This window comes from Anomaloglossus baeobatrachus, chromosome 3, assembly GCF_048569485.1.
Source record: "Anomaloglossus baeobatrachus isolate aAnoBae1 chromosome 3, aAnoBae1.hap1, whole genome shotgun sequence".
Lineage (NCBI taxonomy): Eukaryota > Metazoa > Chordata > Amphibia > Anura > Aromobatidae > Anomaloglossus > Anomaloglossus baeobatrachus.
The window spans coordinates 46,565,013-46,588,850 of record NC_134355.1 but is presented as its reverse complement, the minus strand read 5'-3'; the positions used below and the strand labels follow the sequence as shown (position 1 = coordinate 46,588,850).

The 23,838-nt window shown below is 48.6% G+C and overlaps 1 protein-coding gene across 2 annotated transcripts in view; it reads left to right on the top strand.

Annotated features, from left to right (window-relative positions):
* UBR2 (ubiquitin protein ligase E3 component n-recognin 2) overlaps positions 1-23,838 on the top strand; it is a 394,151-nt gene that overhangs the window by 149,017 nt on the left and 221,296 nt on the right. The gene's annotated exons all lie outside the window — the stretch shown is intronic.

Genomic DNA, 23,838 nt, shown 5'->3' with positions numbered 1-23,838 from the left:
TTTCACCACCTGTTGGCGGGCAAGCACATTTGAGTCCAGTCAGACAACGCGATAGCAGTTGCCTACATCAATCACCAGGGCGGGACTCGCAGCCGCCTGGCAATGTTGGAGGTTCAACGCATCCTTCAGTGGACGGAGGACTCCAAGTCCACCATATCCGCAGTCCACATCCCAGGCGTGGAAAACTGGGAGGCAGATTATCTCAGCCGTCAAACCGTGGACAGCGGCGAGTGGGCTCTGCATCCGGCAGTGTTCCGGTCGATCTGCCGCAATTGGGGCACTCCGGAAGTGGATCTAATGGCATCCCGGCACAACAACAAGGTCCCGGTTTACGTGGCTCGCTCCCACGATCCTCAGGCCTTTGCAGCGGACGCGCTGGTTCAGGATTGGTCCCAGTTCCGTCTGTCTTACGTGTTTCCCCCTCTAGCTCTCTTGCCCAGAGTCCTGCGCAAGATCAGAATGGAGGGCCGTCGGGTCATACTCATTGCTCCAGACTGGCCCAGGCGAGCTTGGTACCCAGACCTGCTCCGCCTGTCCGTAGAGGTGCCGTGGCATCTCCCGGACCGCCCAGACCTTCTCTCACAAGGTCCGTTTTTCCGCCAGAATTCTGCAGCTCTCAGATTGACGGCGTGGCTCTTGAGTCCTGGATCCTGACGGCTTCCGGCATTCCTCCCGAAGTCATCTCCACTATGACTCAGGCTCGGAAGTCTTCCTCGGCCAAAATTTACCACAGGACTTGGAGAATTTTCCTGTCCTGGTGTCGTTCTTTCGGCCATGCCCCTTGACCTTTTTCCCTGCCAACCCTTCTGTCCTTCCTGCAGTCTGGTCTGCAACTAGGACTATCCCTCAATTCCCTCAAGGGACAGGTCTCGGCTCTGTCAGTGTTGTTCCAGTGGCGTATCGCCCGGCTGGCTCAGGTGCGCACCTTCATGCAGGGCGCATCTCACATCATTCCGCCTTACCGGCGGCCTCTGGATCCCTGGGACCTTAATCTGGTCCTCACGGCCTTGCAGAAACCCCCTTTTGAGCCTCTTAGGGAGGTTTCTTTGTTTCGACTTTCACAGAAAGTGGTCTTTCTAGTGGCCATAACTTCCCTCAGGAGAGTCTCTGATTTGGCTGCGCTCTCTTCAGAGTCACCTTTTTTGGTTTTTCACCAAGACAAGGTGGTTCTCCGTCCGACTCCGGACTTTCTTCCTAAGGTGGTGTCTCCTTTCCACCTTAACCAGGACATTTCATTGCCTTCCTTTTGTCCGGCTCCTGTGCATCGCTTTGAGAAAGCGTTGCATACTTTAGATCTGGTACGGGTGCTCCGGATCTATGTGTCATGCACCGCTGTTCTTAGGCGGTGCACCTCTCTTTCTTCGGCGCTCCATTGGGAGACCCAGACGATTGGGTGTATAGCTACTGCCTCCGGAGGCCACACAAAGTATTACACTAAAAAGTGTAAGGCCCCTCCCCTTCTGCATATACATCCCCCGTGGGATCACGGGCTCCTCAGTTTTATGCTTTGTGCGAAGGAGGTCAGACATCCACGCATAGCTCCACTGTTTAGTCAGCAGCAGCTGCTGACTATGTCGGATGGAAGAAAAGAGGGCCCATACTAGGGCCCCCAGCATGCTCCCTTCTCACCCCACTTTTGTCGGCGGTGTTTGTTAAGGTTGAGGTACCCATTGCGGGTACGGAGGCTGGAGCCCACATGCGGCTTTCCTTCCCCATCCCCCTGAGGGCTCTGGGTGAAGTGGGATCTTACCGGCCTCCAGGCTCTGAGGCCGGGCTCCATCCACAGACCCGGAGATCCTGCTGGAATGGAGCTGAGTATCGTCAGGGACAAGGCCCTGCAACGTTAAGGTACTCTGTGTCCCCGTACAGACCACGCACACACACACCAGCATGCTGGGTGTGTTAGTGCGCCGGGGACAACAGCGCTGCGCGCTGGGGCTATACTCACTGCAGCTTAGCTGAGTGAGTTAATGTGTGGGAAACTGCCGCGCCGGCCGCTGCTAGAAGCTGCGGCGCGGATGAGACTTGTGGTGCGCCGGGGACTTCCGCGCTGACCGTGCTTTTACGACGGCAGCGCTTATAAATCGAGTCCCCGGCTTTTGCGGCCTAGTTTCGTTTCCTTCCCGCCCCCGGGCCTGCCAGTCAGGGAAGGGGCGGGACGCTGTACAATGGTCAGCACCGAGGGCTGGAGTCTTATTTACATACTCCAGCCCCCTCACTGGGCACAGTGGGACGCCAGTTTCCCGCTCTTTGTCTGGGGCACGCCCACGGCCCGCCCCTCTTCACAGGACGCCGGCAGCCATTCCTGCATGCAGTCTAAGCTGGAGAACGGACACAGGCTCTGGGAGACCCGGTCAAGGGATTCTGGCGACCACACACCCGCTTAAGCGGGCGGTAAGCAGCACCTTGGTGCTGACCCCACTAGTGCCACAGTGTTTTGTGTACTTTATGCTTGTACCTATATTTGCACTGTACGGTCGCTTCTTGGCTATATACCCCTGGATTGCTCTGAGGAGACAACAGCATGTCGTCCGCAGAAAAGCAAGGGTGCCAAGGCACAGGCTTTCTATGCTGTCTGTACCGCATGTGAGGCTGTTTTACCGGCAGGTTCCACTAACCCCCATTGGGTAGAGTCTCTGCTAGTGGTGGCCCAGAGAGAGCCACCTGTGAAACTGTCCAGAGGACAGAGTTTGCAGTTTTTTGCGGATAAAATGTCTGGGACTATGACCAAGATTCTAGAAACTTTGCAGTCCAGGCCGGGGACTCAGACTATGGGCACTGTTGAACAATGCCCCCCGGTCTCCCTCAGTTGGAACTAATACGTGCTCCAAGGGGGTCCCATACATCCCAGGCTGAAGGCTCTGCACGGACGACAGTCCCAGTCAGCCTAAGCGAGCTCGCTGGGAGAGACCCTCGACTTCACACACTGGTCAGGGTCTCAGCGAGAGGATTCTCTGTATGATGAGGCAGAGGTAGCTGATCAGGATTCTGATCCTGAGACCGCTTTCAATCTGGATGCTCCTAATAGTGACGCCATAGTGAACGATCTCATAGCGTCCATCAATAGACTGGTGGATATTTCTCCCTCAGCCCCTCCAGTGGAGGAGTCAGCTTCGCAGCAGGAGAAATTCCATTTCAGGTATCCCAAGCGTAAATTCAGTACTTTTTGGGCCACTCTGACTTCAGAGAAGCAGTCCAGAAACACCACGCTTATCCAGACAAGCGTTTCTCCACACGTCTTTAGGATACACGTTATCCCTTTCCCCCTGACGTGGTCAAGCGCTGGACCCAGTGTCCAAAGGTGGATCCCCCAATCTCCAGGCTTGCGGCTAGATCCATAGTTGCAGTGGAAGATGGGACTTCACTTAAAGATGCCATTGACAGACAGATGGACCTCTGGTTGAAATCTGTCTATGAAGCTATCGGCGTGTCGTTTGCTCCGGCATTCGCAGCCGTATGGGCGCTCCAAGCTATTTCAGCTGGTCTTGCGCAGGTGGACACCGTCACACGTACATCTGTGCCGCAGATGGCGTCCTTAACCTCGCATATGTTTGCATTGCGACTTACGCTATTAATGCTGTCCTGGACTCTACGAGCCGTACGTCAGTGGCGTCCGCCAACTCCGTGGTTTTTACGCAGAGCCTTGTGGTTAAGGGAATGGAAGGCAGATTCTGCTTCCAAAAAGTGTTTAACCAGTTTGCCATTATCTGGTGTCAGACTGTTTGGTGAGCGATTGGATGAAATCATTAAACAGTCCAAGGGTAAGGATTCTTCCTTACACCAGCCCAGATCAAACAAAACCCAACAGAGGAAAGGACAGTCGAGGTTTCGGTCCTTTCCAGGCTCGGGCAGGTCCCAGTTTTCCTCGTCCATAAGGACTCAAAAGGCTCAGAGGGACTCAGATTCCTGGCGGGCTCAATCACGCCCAAAGAAGGCAGCCGGAGGAACCGCTACCAAGGCGGTTTCCTCATGACTTTCAGCCCTCTCTCTCCGCATCCGCGGTCGGTGGCAGACTCTCCCGCTTTGGCGACATTTAGCTGCCACAGGTCAAAAACCGGTGGGTGAGAGACATTTGTCTCACGTGTACAGGATAGAGTTCTGTGCTCGTCCTCCGGCTCGATTCTTCAGAACTTCCCCACCTCCCGACCGAGCCGATGCTCTTCTGCAGGCAGAAGGAGTGGTAATCCCTGTTCCTCTGCAGGAACAAGGTCACGGTTTTTACTCCAATCTGGTTGTGGTGCCAAAAAAGGACGGCTCTTTCCGTTCCGTTCTGGGCCTAGAACTGCCCAACACATGAAAACCAGGCGGTTCCGGATGGAATCCCTCCGCTCCGTCATTGCCTCAATGTCTCAAGGAGATTTCCTAGCATCAATAGACATCAGGATGCTTATCTCCACGTGCCGATTGCTCCAGAGCACCAGCGTTTGCTACGATTCGTTATAGAAGACGAGCATCTTCAGTTCGTAGCCCTGCCCTTCGGTCTGGCGACAGCCCCATGGGTTTTCACCAAGGTCATGGCAGCAGTGGTAGCAGTCCTGCACTCTCAGGGTCACTCTGTGATCCCTTACTTGGACGATCTACTTCTCAAGGCACCCTCTCAAGAGGCATGCCAACACGGCCTGAACGTTGCGCTGGAGACTCTCCAGAGTTTCGGGTGGATCATCAACTTTTCAAAGTTAATTCTGACCCCGACCCAATCGCTGACATATCTTGGCATGGAGTTTCATACTCTCTCAGCGATAGTGAAGCTTCCGCTGGACAAACAGCGTTCACTACAGACGGGGGTGCAGTCTCTCCTTCAAGGCCAGTCACACCCCTTAAGACGCCTCATGCACTTCTTAGCGAAGATGGTAGCAGAAATGGAGGCAGTCCCTTTCGCGCAGTTTCATCTGCGTCCACTGCAATGGGACATTCTCCGCCAATGGGATGGGAAGTCGACGTCCCTAGACAGGAACGTCTCCCTTTCTCAGACGGTCAAGGACTCTCTTCAGTGGTGGCTTCTTCCCACCTCATTGTCAAAAGGAAAGTCCTTCCTACCCCCATCCTGGGCGGTGGTCACGACAGGCGCGAGTCTGTCAGGGTGGGGAGCAGTCTTTCTCCACCACAGGGCTCAGGGTACGTGGACTCAGCAAGAGTCCACCCTTCAGATCAATGTTCTGGAAATCTGGGCAGTGTATCTTGCCCTGCAAGCCTTCCAGCAGTGGCTGGAAGGCAAACAGATCCGAATTCAGTCGGACAACTCCACAGCGGTGGCATACATCAACCACCAAGGCGGAACACGCAGTCGGCAAGCCTCCCAGGCAGTCCGGCCGATTCTGATGTGGGTGGAAGACAGAGCATCCACCATATCCGCAGTTCACATCCCGGGCGTAGAAAACTGGGAAGCAGACTTCCTCAGTCGCCAGGGTATGGACGCAGGGGAATGGTCTCTGCACCCGGACGTGTTTCAGGAAATCTGTAGCCGCTGGGGGATGCCGGACGTCGACCTAATGGCGTCTCGGCACAACAACAAGGTCCCGATTTTCATGGCGCGGTCTCACGATCAAAGAGCTCTGGCGGCAGGCGCCTTAGTTCGGGATGGGTCGCAGTTCCAGCTACCCTATGTGTTTCCCCCTCTGGCACTGTTGTCCAGAGTGCTACGCAAGATCAGCTCCGATTGCCGCCGCGCCATCCTCGTCGCCCCAGACTGGCCGAGGAGGTCGTGGTACCCGGATCTGTGGCATCTCACGGTCGGCCAACCGTGGGCACTACCAGACCGGCCAGACTTACTGTCCCAAGGGCCGTTTTTCTGTCTGAATTCTACGGCCCTGAACCTGACTGTGTGGCCATTGAGTCCTGGATCCTAGCGTCTTCAGGATTATCTCAAGACGTCATTGCCACCATGAGACGGGCTAGGAAGCCGACGTCTGCCAAGATCTACCACAGGACGTGGAAGATATTCTTATCTTAGTGCTCTGCTCAGGGAGTGTCTCCCTGGCCATTTGCATTGCCTACTTTTCTTTCCTTCCTGCGATCTGGTTTGGAAAAAGGTTTGTCGCTCGGCTCCCTTAAAGGACAAGTCCCAGCGCTGTCTGTATTCTTTCAGAAGCGCCTAGCACGACTTCCTCAGGTACGCACGTTCCTGCAGGGGGTTTGTCACATTGTCCCTCCGTACAAGAGGCCGTTAGACCCATGGGATCTGAACAGGGTACTAATTGCTCTCCAGAAGCCGTCCTTCGAGCCTCTGAGGGATGTTTCACTTCTCGACTTTCACAGAAAGTGGCCTTTCTGGTAGCGGTCACATCTCTTCGGAGAGTGTCCGAACTAGCAGCGCGGTCAGCCAAAGCTCCCTTCCTGGTGTTTCACCAAGACAAGGTAGTGCTGCGCCCGATTCCGGAGTTTCTCCCTAAGGTGGTATCCCCCTTTCATCTCAATCAGGATATCTCCTTACCTTCCTTTTGTCCTCATCCAGTTCATCGATATGAAATGGATTTGCATTTGTTGGATCTGGTGAGAGCACTCAGAATCTACATTTCCCGCACGGCGCCCCTGCGCCGCTCGGATGCACTCTTTGTACTTGACTCTGGTCAGCGTAAAGGGTCGCAGGCTTCCAAATCCACCCTGGCTCGATGGATCAAGGAACCAATTCTTGAAGCCTACCGTTCTGCTGGGCTTCCGGTTCCATCAGGGCTGAAGGCCCATTCTACCAGAGCCGTGGGTGCGTCCTGGGCATTACGGCACCAGGCTACGGCTCAGCAGGTGTGCCAGGCAGCTACCTGGTCGAGTCTGCACACTTTCACCAAGCATTATCAGGTGCATACCTACGCTTAGGCGGATGCCAGCCTAGGTAGAAGAGTCCTGCAGGCGGCGGTTGCCTCCATGTAGGGAAGGGCTGTTTTACGGCCCTAACTTGAGGTATTAATTTACCCACCCAGGGACTGCTTTTGGACGTCCCAATCGTCTGGGTCTCCCAATGGAGCGACAAAGAAGAAGGGAATTTTGTTTACTTACCGTAAATTCCTTTTCTTCTAGCTCCAATTGGGAGACCCAGCACCCGCCCTGTTTCCTTCGGGATTTTTGGTTTTTTCGGGTACACATGTTGTTCATGTTGAATGGTTTCAGTTCTCCGATGTTCCTTCGGATTGAATTTGTTTAACCAGTTATTGGCTTTCCTCCTTCTTGCTTTTGCACTAAAACTGAGGAGCCCGTGATCCCACGGGGGGTGTATATGCAGAAGGGGAGGGGCCTTACACTTTTAGTGTAATACTTTGTGTGGCCTCCGGAGGCAGTAGCTATACACCCAATCGTCTGGGTCTCCCAATTGGAGCTAGAAGAAAAGGAATTTACGGTAAGTAACAAAATTCCCTTCTTTTGTGCTGACCACAGGTCAGCGCAAGGGTCTCTCGGCTTCTAAACCGACCCTAGCTCTTTGGATTAGGTCGGCCATATCCGATGCCTACCAGTGTACTCAGGTGCCTCCCCCGCCAGGGATCAAGGCGCACTCGACCAGAGCTGTCGGTGCCTCTTGAGCTTTCAGGCACCAGGCTACGGCTCAGCAGGTCTGTCAGGCTGCCACTTGGTCTAGTCTGCACACCTTTTCGAAGCACTACCAGGTGCATGCTCATGCTTCGGCAGATGCGAGCTTGGGCAGACGCATCCTTCAGGCGGCTGTCGCCCATTTGTGAAGTTAGGTTTTGCCTACTTCTCAGTTTTCTGTTTATTTCCCACCCATGGACTGCTTTGAGACGTCCCATGGTCTGGGTCTCCCATAAGGAACGATGAAGAAAAAGAGAATTTTGTTTACTTACCGTAAATTATTTTTCTTATAGTTCCGACATGGGAGACCCAGCACCCTCCCTGTTGCCTGTTGGCAGTTTTCTTGTTCCGTGTGTTTTCACCGGCTGTTGTTGTAGACAGAGGCTCCGGTTGTTCCGGTTTTTTGCTCTATCTCTACTTGTGGGTGGATGTCCTCCTTCAGCTTTTGCACTAAACTGGCTAGATTTGGTTATCCAGGGGGTGTATATGCTCGGAGGGAGGAGCTACACTTTTTAGTGTAGTACTTTGTGTGTCCTCCGGAGGCAGAAGCTATACACCCATGGTCTGGGTCTCCCATGTCGGAACTATAAGAAAAAGAATTTACGGTAAGTAAACAAAATTCTCTTTTTTTTTGGTCGCAGCAAATTTTGCACAAAATGTAATAACAGTCGATCAAAACATAGAATCTGCGCAAAACTGGTTCAGGTAAAATTGTCAGCTCAAGATGCAAAAAATAAGCCATCACTGAGCCATAGATCCAGAAAAATGAGAGCACTATGGGTTTCGGAAAATGGCGCAAAACATGCGCCACTTTTTTGGACAAGCTTGTGAATTTTTTTTTATCCCTTTAAATACAAGTAAACCTATTCATGTTTGGTGTCTACAAACTCACATCGGCCTCAGACATCACACCAACACATCAGTTTTAACATATAGTGAACACTGTGAAATAAAGATCCCAAAAACTATTGTGCGATCACACTTTTTTTTTTGCAATTTTTCCACACTTGGAATTTTTTTTGCCGTTTTCCAGTACACTATATGGTAAAACTTATGGTTTCATTTAAAAGTACAACTCGTCCCGCAAAAAAACAATCCCTCATATGGCAAGATTGACGGAAAAATAAAAAAAAAGTTACGGGTCTCGGAAGAAAGAGAGGAAAAAAACAAAACTGAAAAACGCAAAATGCCCGGGGGGCTGAAGGGGTTAAAGAGGAACTGTAACTTGCACAAAAAAATGAGCCTTGTGATAATCCCTGAACTACACTGATTCTGCCAATCTCTTCCATTTTGGATTTTGTCACGCAAGTGCAGGTATTCACTTTTATTGGTTCGGAGTGTGAAATGTCTTGTGACGGGGTCCTTCTCCGATATCACACAATCAACAGAGCAAGAGATGGATGAGCAATCGAAAGAACATTTATTCCAAGCAAAACCAGACGATCCATAAAATAATGCACCACACAGAGGTTAAAATAGTCCAGTAATGGCATAAATGTCCCGGGGATCAGTCACACTCCTCCAGCAGTCCTTTTCCAGGGAAATTGGGTTTTCTAAATGGCTCTCTGGGGTGCTGCCTGTAGCTGCAGCTTCTCCCCCAGAGGATCAATCTTTCTTCAGCGCTCTATTGGGAGACCCAGACGATTGGGGTATAGCTACTGCCCTCTGGAGGCCACACAAAGCACTACATTAAAAGTGCAAGGCCCCTCCCCCTCTGGCTATACCCCCCCCGTGGTATCACGGGTTCTCCAGTTTTAGCTTTGTGTGCGAAGGAGGTCAGACATTCCATGCATAGCTCCACAGATTTTAGTCAGCAGTAGCTGCTGACTATTTCGGATGGAAGAAAAGAGGACACATATAGTGTCCCCAGCATGCTCCCTTCTCACCCCTGGATGGTGTTGTAAGGTTGAGGTACCTATTGCTGGTACAGGGCTGGAGCCTGACATGCTGTTTTCCTTCCACATCCCCTGGTAGGGCTCTGTGGAAGTGGGATCCTGCCGGCCTCTCAGCTCTGACGCCGGGCTCCATCCACAGACCCATTAGAACCTGATGGAGACGGAGCAGGAGTACGATCAGGGACAGGCCCTGCATCATACAGGTACTCTGTGTCCCCGGCAGGCACAGACACACTCCGGGCTGGCTGGGTGTTGTAGTGCGCCGGGGACCGCAACGTTGGAGTTAGTGTCCCTACAGATTACTGGGGGATTGTTTGTGTATGGGAACGCAGCGCCGACCCCCTCTGGACCGGGCGGCGCTGCTGTGACTTGTGGTGCGCCGGGGATCCGCCGTCCGCGCTTTTACGGCGGCGGCGGTTATAAATTGAGTCCCCGGCTTTTTGGGCCTAGGACGCCGGCAGCTCCGATTCGTTCCCGCCCCCACCCTGTCATTCAGGGTAGGGGAGAGACGCTGTTCGCTAGCAGCGACGAGGGCTGGAGCCTGATTTACATGCTCCAGCCCTCACACTAGGCACAGAGGGAAGCAGGCTTCCCGCTCTTAGCCAGGAACGCCCAGGGCCCGCCCCCCTTCTCTCTCAGGACGCCGGCAGCCATTACATGCAGTCTGGCTGGAGGAAGGACGCAAGGCTCTGGGAGACCTGGACTAGGGGCTATCTGGCGACCACACACCCGCTTTTTAAGCGGGCGGTAAGCGATTTTTCTGTGCTGGTCCCTCTAGTGCCTCACGGTGTATCGGTGTACTGTGTAGGATATAGAGATATTGTATTTCTTGCACTGTGAGGTCGCTTCTGGCTGCATCTCCCAGACACTCTGTGGAAGCAACAACATGCCATCCTCAAAACGCAAGGCTGCCAAGGCTAGGGCTGTGTATACTGCGTGTGCTGCATGTGGGGCTAATCTACCAGCAGGCTCCGATGACCCCCATTGTGTGCAATGCTCCGACCCGGTGCTGCTTCGCCAGCCGGAGTCAGGAGGGAGAGTGACCCAGGCTGAGACGCCTGTAAGTCCTGCCCCGGTGACAGGGACAGACTTTGCAGTTTTTGCTGATAATATGTCTGTCTCTATGGCAAAAATCCTTGAAACCTTGCAATCTATGCATGGGGCTCAGTCTTTGGGCACGGCGAGGCCTCTGTCCTCAGGTCCCCCTCACTTGGAATTAATCCAGCCCACAGGGGGGTCCCCGGCTTCACAGGCCGAGGATTATGACTCAGATGATAGCCCCAGCCACCCTAAGCGAGCTCGCTGGGAAAGACCCTCGACGTCATCACACTGCTCAGGGTCTCAGCGCAATCAGTCTCCCTGTGATGTGTCTGATGAGAGTGATCAGGAATCCATTCCTGGAACCCCTCTCAACCTGGATACCCCTGATGGGGATGCCATGGTAAACGACCTTATCTCAGCCATCAATAGGCTGTTGGATATTTCTCCCCCAGCCCCTTCAGCAGAAGAGGCGGCTGCGGAGCAGGAGAAGTTTCGTTTCCTTTATCCCAAGCGTAAATTGAGTGCTTTGTTGGATCACGCTGACTTCAGAGAATCAATCCAGAAGCACGACGCTCACCCAGAAAGGCGTTTCTCTAAACGATCTAAAGATACGCGTTTCCCTTTCCCCCCTGAGGTGGTCAAGCGCTGGACACAGTGTCCAAAGGTAGACCCCCCGATTTCCAAACTCGCAGCTAGGTCCATAGTTGCAGTGGAGGATGGCGCTTCACTTAAAGATGCCAATGACAGACAGATGGACCTTTGGTTAAAATCTGTCTATGAAGCTATCGGCGCGTCGTTTGCTCCGGCATTCGCAGCCGTATGGGCACTCCAGGCTATTTCAGCTGGCTTAGCAAAAGTGGATGCTATCATACATCCAGCAGTGCCGCAAGTGGCGCACCTTACCACGCAGATGTCGGCGTTTGCGTCTTACGCTATCAATGCGGTCCTAGAATCTACCAGTCGCTCCTCAATGGCGTCCGCCAATTCGGTAGTTTTGCGCAGAGCCTTGTGGTTAAAGGACTGGAAAGCAGATGCTGGTTCCAAAAAATGTTTAACCAGTTTGCCTTTATCTAGAGATAGACTGTTTGGCGAGCCATTGGCTGATATCATTAAGCAGTCTAAGGGTAAAGACTCCTCTTTACCACAACCCAGAACAACCAAACCTCAGCAGAAAAAGTGGCAGCAGAGGTTTCAGTCCTTTCGAGGTTCGGGCAAGACACCATTTACCTCGTCCAAAGGGACTCAGAGGACGCAAAGAAACTCAGATTCGTGGCGGGCTCACACGCGCCCCAAGAAAGCAAATGGAGGTACCGCTTCCAAAGCGGCTACCTCATGACTTCCGGCCCCCTCCCTCCGCATCGCCGGTCGGGGGCAGGCTCTCCCGCTTTTCCGGCATTTGGATGTCACAGGTCAAAGACCGGTGGGTGACGGACATTTTGTCTCGCGGGTACAGAATCGAGTTCAATTCTCGTCCTCCAGCTCGGTTCTTCAGAACCTCCCCACATCCAGACCGAGCAGATGCTCTGCTGCAGGCGGTGGGCTCCCTAAGAGCGGAAGGAGTGGTGATCCCAGTCCCTCCTCAGGAACAAGGGCAAGGGTTTTACTCCAATCTCTTTGTGGTTCCAAAAAAGGACGGCTCGTTCCGTCCTGTTCTGGACCTAAAACGGCTCAACAAACATGTGCACGCCAGGAAGTTCCGGATGGAAACCCTGCGTTCTGTCATTGCCTCAATGTCCAGAGGAGACTTCCTTGCCTCAATAGACATCAAAGATGCTTATCTCCACGTGCCAATTGCTACAGAACATCAACGTTTTCTACGTTTTGTGATAGGAGACGACCATTTTCAGTTCGTAGCTCTGCCATTTGGTCTGGCAACAGCCCCACGGGTCTTCACCAAGGTCATGGCGGCGGTGGTAGCAGTCTTGCACTCTCAGGGACACTCGGTGATCCCTTACCTAGACGATTTATTGGTCAAAGCTCCCTCTCAAGAGGCATGTCAGCACAGCCTGAATGCTACGCTGGAGACCCTACAGTCTTTCGGATGGATCATCAACTTTCCAAAGTCGATCCTATCACCGACTCAATCACTAACGTATCTTGGCATGGAGTTTCATACTCTAGCAGCGATAGTGAAGCTTCCGCTGAACAAGCAGCGGTCACTACAGACAGGGGTGCAATCTCTTCTGCAGGGCCAGTTGCATCCCTTGCGGCGCCTCATGCATTTACTAGGGAAGATGGTGGCAGCCATGGAAGCAGTTCCCTTTGCGCAGTTTCATCTGCGCCCACTTCAATGGGACATTCTCCGCCAATGGGACGGGAAGTCAACGTCCCTGGACAGGAAAGTCTCGCTTTCCCAGACGGCCAAGGACTCCCTACAATGGTGGCTCCTTCCCACCTCATTGTCTCAGGGAAGATCCTTCCTGCCCCCATCCTGGGCAGTAGTCACGACAGATGCGAGTCTGTCAGGGTGGGGAGCAGTATTTCTCTACCACAGGGCTCAGGGGACGTGGACTCCGCAGAAGTCCACCCTTCAGATCAATGTTCTGGAGATCAGAGCAGTGTATCTTGCTCTACTGGCCTTCCAACAGTGGCTGGAAGGAAAGCAGATCCGAATCCAATCGGACAACTCCACAGCGGTGGCATACATCAACCACCAAGGAGGGACGCGCAGTCGGCAAGCCTTCCAAGAAGTCCGGCGCATTCTAATGTGGGTGGAGGACAGAGCATCCACCATATCCGCGGTTCACATCCCAGGCGTAGAAAACTGGGAAGCAGACTTCCTCAGTCGCCAGGGCATGGACGCAGGGGAATGGTCCCTTCACCCGGACGTGTTTCAGGAAATCTGTCGCCGCTGGGGAGTGCCGGACGTCGACCTAATGGCATCCCGGCACAACAACAAGGTCCCGGCATTCATGGCGAGGTCGCGCGATCAAAGAGCTCTGGCGGCAGACGCCTTGGTTCAAGATTGGTCGCAGTTTCAGCTCCCATACGTGTTTCCGCCTCTGGCGCTCTTGCCCAGAGTGCTACGCAAGATCAGATCCGAGTGCAGCCGCATCATACTCGTCGCTCCAGACTGGCCGAGGAGGTCGTGGTATCCGGATCTGTGGCATCTCACGATCGGTCGACCGTGGTCACTGCCAGACCGACCAGACTTACTGTCCCAAGGGCCGTTTTTCCATCAGAATTCTGCGGCCCTGAACCTGACTGTGTGGCCATTGAGTCCTGGATCCTAGCATCTGCAGGATTATCTCAAGGAGTCGTTGCCACAATGAGACAAGCTAGAAAGTCGAATTCGGCTAAGATCTACCACAGAACGTGGAAGATTTTCTTATCCTGGTGCTCTGCTCAGGGAGTGTCTCCCTGGCCATTTGCATTGCCCAAGTTTCTTTCCTTCCTGCAATCGGGGTTAGAAAAGGGCTTGTCGCTCAGCTCCCTTAAAGGGCAAGTTTCGGCACTATCCGTGTTTTTTCAGAAGCGTCTAGCACGTCTTTCTAAGGTGCGCACGTTCCTGCAGGGGGTCTGTCATATTGTGCCCCCGTACAAGCGGCCGTTAGATCCATGGGATCTGAACAGGGTACTAGTTGCTCTCCAGAAGCCGCCCTTCGAGCCTCTGAAGGAAGTTTCCTTTTCTCGGCTGTCACAGAAAGTGGCGTTTCTTGTTGCGATCACATCGCTTCGGCGAGTGTCTGAGCTGGCAGCTCTGTCATCCAAGGCTCCCTTCCTGGTGTTCCACCAGGACAAGGTAGTGCTGCGCCCTATTCCGGAGTTTCTCCCTAAGGTCGTCTCCTCTTTTCATCTTAATCAGGATATATCCTTGCCTTCGTTTTGTCCTCATCCGGTTCACCGGTATGAAAAGGACTTACGTTTGCTAGATCTGGTGAGAGCACTCAGAATCTACATTTCCCGCACGGCGCCCATGCGCCGTGCCGATGCACTTTTTGTCCTTGTCGCTGGTCCGCGCAAGGGGTTGCAGGCTTCTAAGGCCACCCTGGCTCGATGGATCAAAGAACCAATTCTAGAGGCCTACCGTTCTGCGGGGCTTCCGGTTCCTTCAGGGCTAAAAGCCCACTCAACCAGAGCCGTGGGTGCGTCCTGGGCATTACGTCACCAGGCTTCGGCTCAACAGGTGTGCCAGGCAGCTACCTGGTCCAGTCTGCACACTTTCACCATGCATTATCAGGTGCATACCTATGCTTCGGCGGATGCCAGCTTAGGTAGAAGAGTCCTGCAGGCGGCAGTGACACCCCCGTAGGGGAGGGCTGTTTTGCAGCTCTAACATGAGGTATTTCTTTACCCACCCAGGGACAGCTTTTGGACGTCCCAATCGTCTGGGTCTCCCAATAGAGCGCTGAAGAAGAAGGGAATTTTGTTACTTACCGTAAATTCCTTTTCTTCTAGCTCTTATTGGGAGACCCAGCACCCGCCCTGTTGTCCTTCGGGATGTTTTTTTGTTGTTTGCGGGTACACATGTTGTTCATGTTGAACGGTTTTTTCAGTTCTCCGATGTTATTCGGAGTTAATTTGTTTAAACCAGTTATTGGCTTCCTCCTTCTTGCTTTGGCACTAAAACTGGAGAACCCGTGATACCACGGGGGGGTATAGCCAGAGGGGGAGGGGCCTTGCACTTTTAATGTAGTGCTTTGTGTGGCCTCCAGAGGGCAGTAGCTATACCCCAATCGTCTGGGTCTCCCAATAAGAGCTAGAAGAAAAGGAATTTACGGTAAGTAACAAAATTCCCTTCTCTTCCTTGTCTCTTGAAGTTCTCATACAGACTGAATAATCTCCAAGGTAAACAGAGTTTAGGTGGATCCCAGGCCCCCCTCCCCCAGACTTAGGAACAAAAGCCCGGCAGGGGGTGATTAACCTAACTTAACAGGACAATGTACACAGAATGGACATAGCACCACGCCTAAAATACGAACCTACACAAAAATATACACAACCCCCCCATATTCCACCATCACATCTCTGTTTGCAGTCCAACAAGAGGGGTTGTTCAGCGTTTTCTCTGGGGTGTGCTCTATCACCACTGCCAGACAATGACAGCTCTGCAGCGTCTGATTCTGCAGGATAAGCTGCAGAGCTATGATTGGGAGGGGTAAATTCACACGACCCCAAAGAAGGCTCTTAAGTGACGACCAGTTGTACTGATGAGCAGAGATTTCACATACTGCACTCCAAAAGCAACACATGAATGTCTCTGCAATGGTGTGACGCAGCACAAAACGAAAAATAACAGCAGAATCAGAGGAGATCAGGGTTTTTTTCTACGGTATTTAACTCCAGCTTCTTTAGCCCCTTACCAACATATGACACACTATACACAGTGTGTCCACCCATATCCTGTCCACAGCCATTAACTTGAAAACGGCAGGAGCTATAGGCATAGAAGTGGTGTCTAGGTATAGTAAAATAGCCATGCGCTATGCAATGAAACCACCTATAGCGCTACCTGGTGGAAAACCACTGAGTTAGCATTTTTATCTCGAAAACTGTACGAGATAGAGAAAAAGTGAATTAAAAAATTGTAGGGCATAATCAATTCAATACGAATAAACACCTTGCATAAAGAAATGTTATGATATGAAACCCATGACCCCCCCAAAAAACATTGAATGCTGGTCACGCATATGGCGCTCATTTAACTTTGATGCTCAAAGTGTCCCCAGTCAGCTGCAATGCACATCTGGACTCTGCACAGCATACTGTATCTTGCTGCACGTTGTGCAATATGATAGGTGACACGTTTGCACAAGCATCTGTGATACGTCGTCGTAGGTCCTACAATGTTGGTGGAGGGGTCACTAAGTCATTTATAACCAACAATGTTTTGTGTACTGAGGAAATCATCCAGCCCTTTTTTAAAAGCTGTTATAGTATCTGCCATTACTACCTCTTGTGGTAGGGCATTCCACAGTCTGACCGCTCTAACTGTAAAGAACCCTTTCCTATTTAGGTGTCGGAATCGCTTTTCTTCCACTCGCAGTGAGTGCCCCCTGGTCCTTAGTATTGTTTTCGGAAGAAATAAGTTATGTGCCAGTCCTTTATATTGACCACACATGTATTTATACATATAAATGAGATCTCCTCTGAGACGTCTTTTTTCTAAGCTAAACATATCTAACTTTTTCAATCTGCCATCATATGGGAGGCCTTCCATTCCTTGTAATAGTCTAGTTGCCCGCCTTTGAACTGACTCTAACTTCTGAATGTCCTTTTTAAAATGTGGAGCCCAAAACTGGATCCCGTATTCCAGATGTGGCCTTACAAGTGATTTATAGATGGGTAACAATACGTTGGGATCACGGGATCTAATCTCTCTTTTTATACACCCTAGAATCTTGTTTGCTTTAGCAGCTGCTGCCTGACATTGAGTGCTGCTGCTCAGCTTATTTGTAATGAGAATACCCAAGTCCTTCTCCTGTTCTGTAGTCCCGAGTTTACTTCCATTTAATGTATACGCAGCTATAGGATTACTCCGTCCTAGGTGCATTACTTTACATTTATCAACATTAAATCTCATTTGCCAAGTATCTGCCCATTCTGACATCTTATCCAGATCTTTTTGTAATATTGTACTATCCAGGTCAGTTTTTAATATCCTACATAGTTTGGTGTCATCGGCAAAGACTGACACTGTACTATCAATCCCATCCACAAGGTCATTAATATAGAGAGTAAAAAGAATTGGTCCTAGCACAGATCCCTGCGGCACCCCACTGCTGACTATAGCCCATTTAGAGAATGTAGCATTTATGACTACTCTTTGTTTCCTATCTTTTAGCCAATTCCTTACCCAGTTGCATATTGTGTCCCCTAGTCCTTGCTTCTGGAGCTTTAGTATAAGGCTATTATGTGGTACAGTATCAAATGCCTTTGCAAAGTCCAAATAAATCACATCAGCTGCATTACCAATATCCAGGTTTGCACTTACCCCCTCATAGAACCCCAACAGGTTGGTTAGACACGACTTATCTTTCATGAATCCATGCTGTTTGTCAGTTATCATATTATTTTCTGCAATATATTTTTGCATGTCATCCCTTAAAATGCCCTCAAAAACTTTGCATACTACTGATGTCAGGCTTACTGGACGGTAGTTGCCTGGATCTACCCTCTTACCTTTCTTAAATATCGGTACCACATCAGCAATCCTCCAATCCTGAGGCACCAACCCTGTTACAAGTGAGTCTAAAAAGATGAGATACAGCGGTCTGTCGATTACGGAGCTCAATTCCCTCAATATTCGTGGATGAATGCCATCTGGCCCTGGGGATTTGTCAATGTTTAATTTACTCAGACGTAGGCGTACTTCATCTTGTGTTAAATTAATTATATCAGGTGGTGGACTTTGATTTTTCACTTGTTGAATGATCCCTGGTACAGTCAGTTCCTTGGTGAATACAGATGAGAAATGCCTATTTAATATCTCAGTTTTTTGTTTGTCCTCTATAACTAACTTGTTATTATATTTTAAGGGTCCGATACTATCCTTTGTTTTCCTTTTGGCATTAATGTATTTATAAAAGATTTTGGGATTTATTTTAATGTCATTGGCGATTTTTGTTTCAGTAGCTAGTTTTGCTTGTTTGATTTCTTTTTTGCATTGCCTATTGATATCTTTATACTCCTGCAATGCTATTTCTGTATTCTCAGCCTTTAAGATGTTAAACGCCCTTTGTTTTTGTTTTATTATACTTTGTACAGTCTTATTTATCCATAGTGGTTTCTTTTTATTCCTGGACATTTTATTACCAGAGGGTATAAGTTTTTTACAGGACTCTAGCAGTATATCCTTAAACTTACCCCATTTATGTTCGGTATCCCCAGTTACCATGACTCTGTCCCAATCTACACATTTAAGCTCTTCCCTTAATTTGTTGAAATCAGCTTTCCTAAAATTCCAGGTTTTAGCATTCCCCCTTTGAAATGTTCTATTGAATATTATGTCGAAGCTTACCATATTATGATCGCTGGTGCCCAAGTGCTCCCGGACCTGTAGATTTGAAATTGTATCCGGTCTATTTGACAGGACCAGATCTAGCAAATTATCTCCCCTGGTCGGTTCATCTACCATCTGAGAGAGGAAATGGTCCTGAATGGTAGATAAGAACTTACAGCTTTTAGCAGAACCAGAAGATTCTATGTCCCACTGTATGTCTGGATAGTTGAAATCCCCCATAATAAGAACCCGATTATTATTATTAGCTGCCTTTTCAATTTGTTCCAGCATTTCACCCTCTATTTGTTCAGGTATGTTAGGAGGCTTATAGCAAACTCCAGTTAGCATTTTTCCATTATTCCCCTCCCCATGTACATTTACCCATACTGACTCTACATTGTTGCTGTTCCCCTCAATGTCATCATACAACACAGGTTTTAGGTTAGATTTGATAAATATACACACCCCACCACCTTTTTGGCCTTTCCTGTCCTTCCTAAATGTACTATAACCCTGTATGTTTGTCACCCAGTCATGGCTTTCATCCAGCCAGGTTTCCGTAATGCCCACCACATCATAATCCATGGTTGACATAAGAGTCTCCAATTCATTCATTTTGTTTGCAAGACTTCTTGCATTTGCCAGTAGACATTTAATCCTATTAACACCTTTATTACTCCTAGCCTCCCTACGTTCCTTGTATGTCCCATCCCCCCCTAATCCTTCATTGACCCCTACCGTCTCCCTGTCTCTATCTGCTCTATCTATCCCCTTATTTGCTCCACTACCCTCCCTCCCCCCCGATCCTAGTTTAAAAGCTCCTCCATCCGTCTGACCATTTTCTCCCCCAGCACAGCTGCACCTTCCCCATTGAGGTGCAGCCCGTCCCTACCGTAGAGCCTGTAGCCGACTGAGAAGTCGGCCCAGTTCTCCATGAACCCGAACCCTTCCTTCCTGCACCAATTTCTAAGCCACATATTTATCTCCCTAAGCTCCCGCTGTCTTTCTAGTGACGCTCGTGGCACCGGTAGTATTTCTGAAAACACCACCTTGGAGGTCCTGGACTTCAGCTTCTCTCCTAGTTCCCTGTAATCATTTTTAAGGACCTTCCACCTGCCTCTAACTTTGTCATTAGTACCAATGTGCACCATGACCGCTGGGTTTTCCCCAGCCCCACCCAGCAATCTGTCTATCCGATCCACAATATGCCGAACCCGAGCACCCGGCAGACAACACACTGTTCGGCATTCACGGTCTCGGCGACAGATGACCCTGTCTGTCCGCCTAATTATAGAGTCCCCTACCACCAACATCTGTCTGGGCTTTGCTGCACTCCTATTTCCCTCCTTCCTACAGCAGTTGTTTTCCTGGTTGCTAGGAGCAACATCCTGCTGTAGTGACCCTAGTCCAGGCCCTTCATTCCTAATATCAGCCAAACAGGCATATTTACCAGGTTGTGCCAGGTCAGGACTAGGCTCCCTGACACTTTTCCCCCTACCTCTTCTTCTAACTGTTACCCAGCTACCTACCTCTGGGTCCTGATCTTCCCCACCTCCACCCTCCTCCATATCACTGGCCCCAGCCAGAGAAAGCTCAGTGAGCTCTAAACTCCTCTCCAGGTTTGCAATGCCCCTTAGTGTTGCAAGCTGCTTATTTAGATCAGTTACCTTGGCTTCCAAACACGCAACATGCTTGCATCGAGTGCAGACATATTCACCCTCGAACGGCTGCTCAAGGCATGCATACATCTGACAAGATACACACCTGGTAGCATTGTCCATGGAGCACCTATCAAATGGGGATCAACAGTAAAGTAGAAAAACAAAGAGAAAAAAACGAAAGAAACCCAATGGGAAACGTATAAGGATAAATTCAAACTATGTTCTTGTGTCAAACTATGTAATTGTGTTGAAACTATGCACTTATCTTAAATTCAGCACTTCACTTGAATTCAGCACCTCGCTCGCTCAGCCCCCTCGCTAGTACTGGCTGGTTTATATAGATGTACAATGAGTATCAGAAGCTTCTAGAAACAGGTGTGACTAATCCTACTAATTAAATCACAAGACTAACTTTTTTTTTTCCCTTTTCACAGAATCACAAACAGACACACAATCCCCTAATGAAATTCAACAATTACAGTTATCACCACTATGTAATTGTGTTGAAACTATGCACTTATCTTAAATTCAGCACTTCACTTGAATTCAGCACCTCGCTCGCTCAGCCCCCTCGCTAGTACTGGCTGGTTTATATAGATGTACAATGAGTATCAGAAGCTTCTAGAAACAGGTGTGACTAATCCTACTAATTAAATCACAAGACTAACTTTTTTTTTTCCCTTTTCACAGAATCACAAACAGACACACAATCCCCTAATGAAATTCAACAATTACAGTTATCACCACTATGTAATTGTGTTGAAACTATGCACTTATCTTAAATTCAGCACTTCACTTGAATTCAGCACCTCGCTCGCTCAGCCCCCTCGCTAGTACTGGCTGGTTTATATAGATGTACAATGAGTATCAGAAGCTTCTAGAAACAGGTGTGACTAATCCTACTAATTAAATCACAAGACTAACTTTTTTTTTTCCCTTTTCACAGAATCACAAACAGACACACAATCCCCTAATGAAATTCAACAATTACAGTTATCACCACTATGTAATTGTGTTGAAACTATGCACTTATCTTAAATTCAGCACTTCACTTGAATTCAGCACCTCGCTCGCTCAGCCCCCTCGCTAGTACTGGCTGGTTTATATAGATGTACAATGAGTATCAGAAGCTTCTAGAAACAGGTGTGACTAATCCTACTAATTAAATCACAAGACTAACTTTTTTTTTTCCCTTTTCACAGAATCACAAACAGACACACAATCCCCTAATGAAATTCAACAATTACAGTTATCACCACTATGTAATTGTGTTGAAACTATGCACTTATCTTAAATTCAGCACTTCACTTGAATTCAGCACCTCGCTCGCTCAGCCCCCTCGCTAGTACTGGCTGGTTTATATAGATGTACAATGAGTATCAGAAGCTTCTAGAAACAGGTGTGACTAATCCTACTAATTAAATCACAAGACTAACTTTTTTTTTTCCCTTTTCACAGAATCACAAACAGACACACAATCCCCTAATGAAATTCAACAATTACAGTTATCACCACTATGTAATTGTGTTGAAACTATGCACTTATCTTAAATTCAGCACTTCACTTGAATTCAGCACCTCGCTCGCTCAGCCCCCTCGCTAGTACTGGCTGGTTTATATAGATGTACAATGAGTATCAGAAGCTTCTAGAAACAGGTGTGACTAATCCTACTAATTAAATCACAAGACTAACTTTTTTTTTTCCCTTTTCACAGAATCACAAACAGACACACAATCCCCTAATGAAATTCAACAATTACAGTTATCACCACTATGTAATTGTGTTGAAACTATGCACTTATCTTAAATTCAGCACTTCACTTGAATTCAGCACCTCGCTCGCTCAGCCCCCTCGCTAGTACTGGCTGGTTTATATAGATGTACAATGAGTATCAGAAGCTTCTAGAAACAGGTGTGACTAATCCTACTAATTAAATCACAAGACTAACTTTTTTTTTTCCCTTTTCACAGAATCACAAACAGACACACAATCCCCTAATGAAATTCAACAATTACAGTTATCACCACTATGTAATTGTGTTGAAACTATGCACTTATCTTAAATTCAGCACTTCACTTGAATTCAGCACCTCGCTCGCTCAGCCCCCTCGCTAGTACTGGCTGGTTTATATAGATGTACAATGAGTATCAGAAGCTTCTAGAAACAGGTGTGACTAATCCTACTAATTAAATCACAAGACTAACTTTTTTTTTTCCCTTTTCACAGAATCACAAACAGACACACAATCCCCTAATGAAATTCAACAATTACAGTTATCACCACTATGTAATTGTGTTGAAACTATGCACTTATCTTAAATTCAGCACTTCACTTGAATTCAGCACCTCGCTCGCTCAGCCCCCTCGCTAGTACTGGCTGGTTTATATAGATGTACAAAGAGTATCAGAAGCTTCTAGAAACAGGTGTGACTAATCCTACTAATTAAATCACAAGACTAACTTTTTTTTTTTTTTTTTTTTTTTTTTCCCTTTTCAAACAGACACACAATCCCCTAATGAAATTCAACAATTACAGTTATCACCACTATGTAATTGTGTTGAAACTATGCACTTATCTTAAATTCAGCACTTCACTTGAATTCAGCACCTCGCTCGCTCAGCCCCCTCGCTAGTACTGGCTGGTTTATATAGATGTACAATGAGTATCAGAAGCTTCTAGAAACAGGTGTGACTAATCCTACTAATTAAATCACAAGACTAACTTTTTTTTTTTTTTTTTTTTTTTTCCCTTTTCACAGAATCACAAACAGACACACAATCCCCTAATGAAATTCAACAATTACAGTTATCACCACTATGTAATTGTGTTGAAACTATGCACTTATCTTAAATTCAGCACTTCACTTGAATTCAGCACCTCGCTCGCTCAGCCCCCTCGCTAGTACTGGCTGGTTTATATAGATGTACAATGAGTATCAGAAGCTTCTAGAAACAGGTGTGACTAATCCTACTAATTAAATCACAAGACTAACTTTTTTTTTTCCCTTTTCACAGAATCACAAACAGACACACAATCCCCTAATGAAATTCAACAATTACAGTTATCACCACTATGTAATTGTGTTGAAACTATGCACTTATCTTAAATTCAGCACTTCACTTGAATTCAGCACCTCGCTCGCTCAGCCCCCTCGCTAGTACTGGCTGGTTTATATAGATGTACAAAGAGTATCAGAAGCTTCTAGAAACAGGTGTGACTAATCCTACTAATTAAATCACAAGACTAACTTTTTTTTTTTTTTTTTTTTTTTTTTCCCTTTTCAAACAGACACACAATCCCCTAATGAAATTCAACAATTACAGTTATCACCACTATGTAATTGTGTTGAAACTATGCACTTATCTTAAATTCAGCACTTCACTTGAATTCAGCACCTCGCTCGCTCAGCCCCCTCGCTAGTACTGGCTGGTTTATATAGATGTACAATGAGTATCAGAAGCTTCTAGAAACAGGTGTGACTAATCCTACTAATTAAATCACAAGACTAACTTTTTTTTTTTTTTCCCTTTTCACAGAATCACAAACAGACACACAATCCCCTAATGAAATTCAACAATTACAGTTATCACCACTATGTAATTGTGTTGAAACTATGCACTTATCTTAAATTCAGCACTTCACTTGAATTCAGCACCTCGCTCGCTCAGCCCCCTCGCTAGTACTGGCTGGTTTATATAGATGTACAATGTACCTGCTGTTTGATGTGACCTCACAGAAAGAAGTCCAATGGGGTCAGGTCAGGTGAGCGTGGCGGCCACTCCAC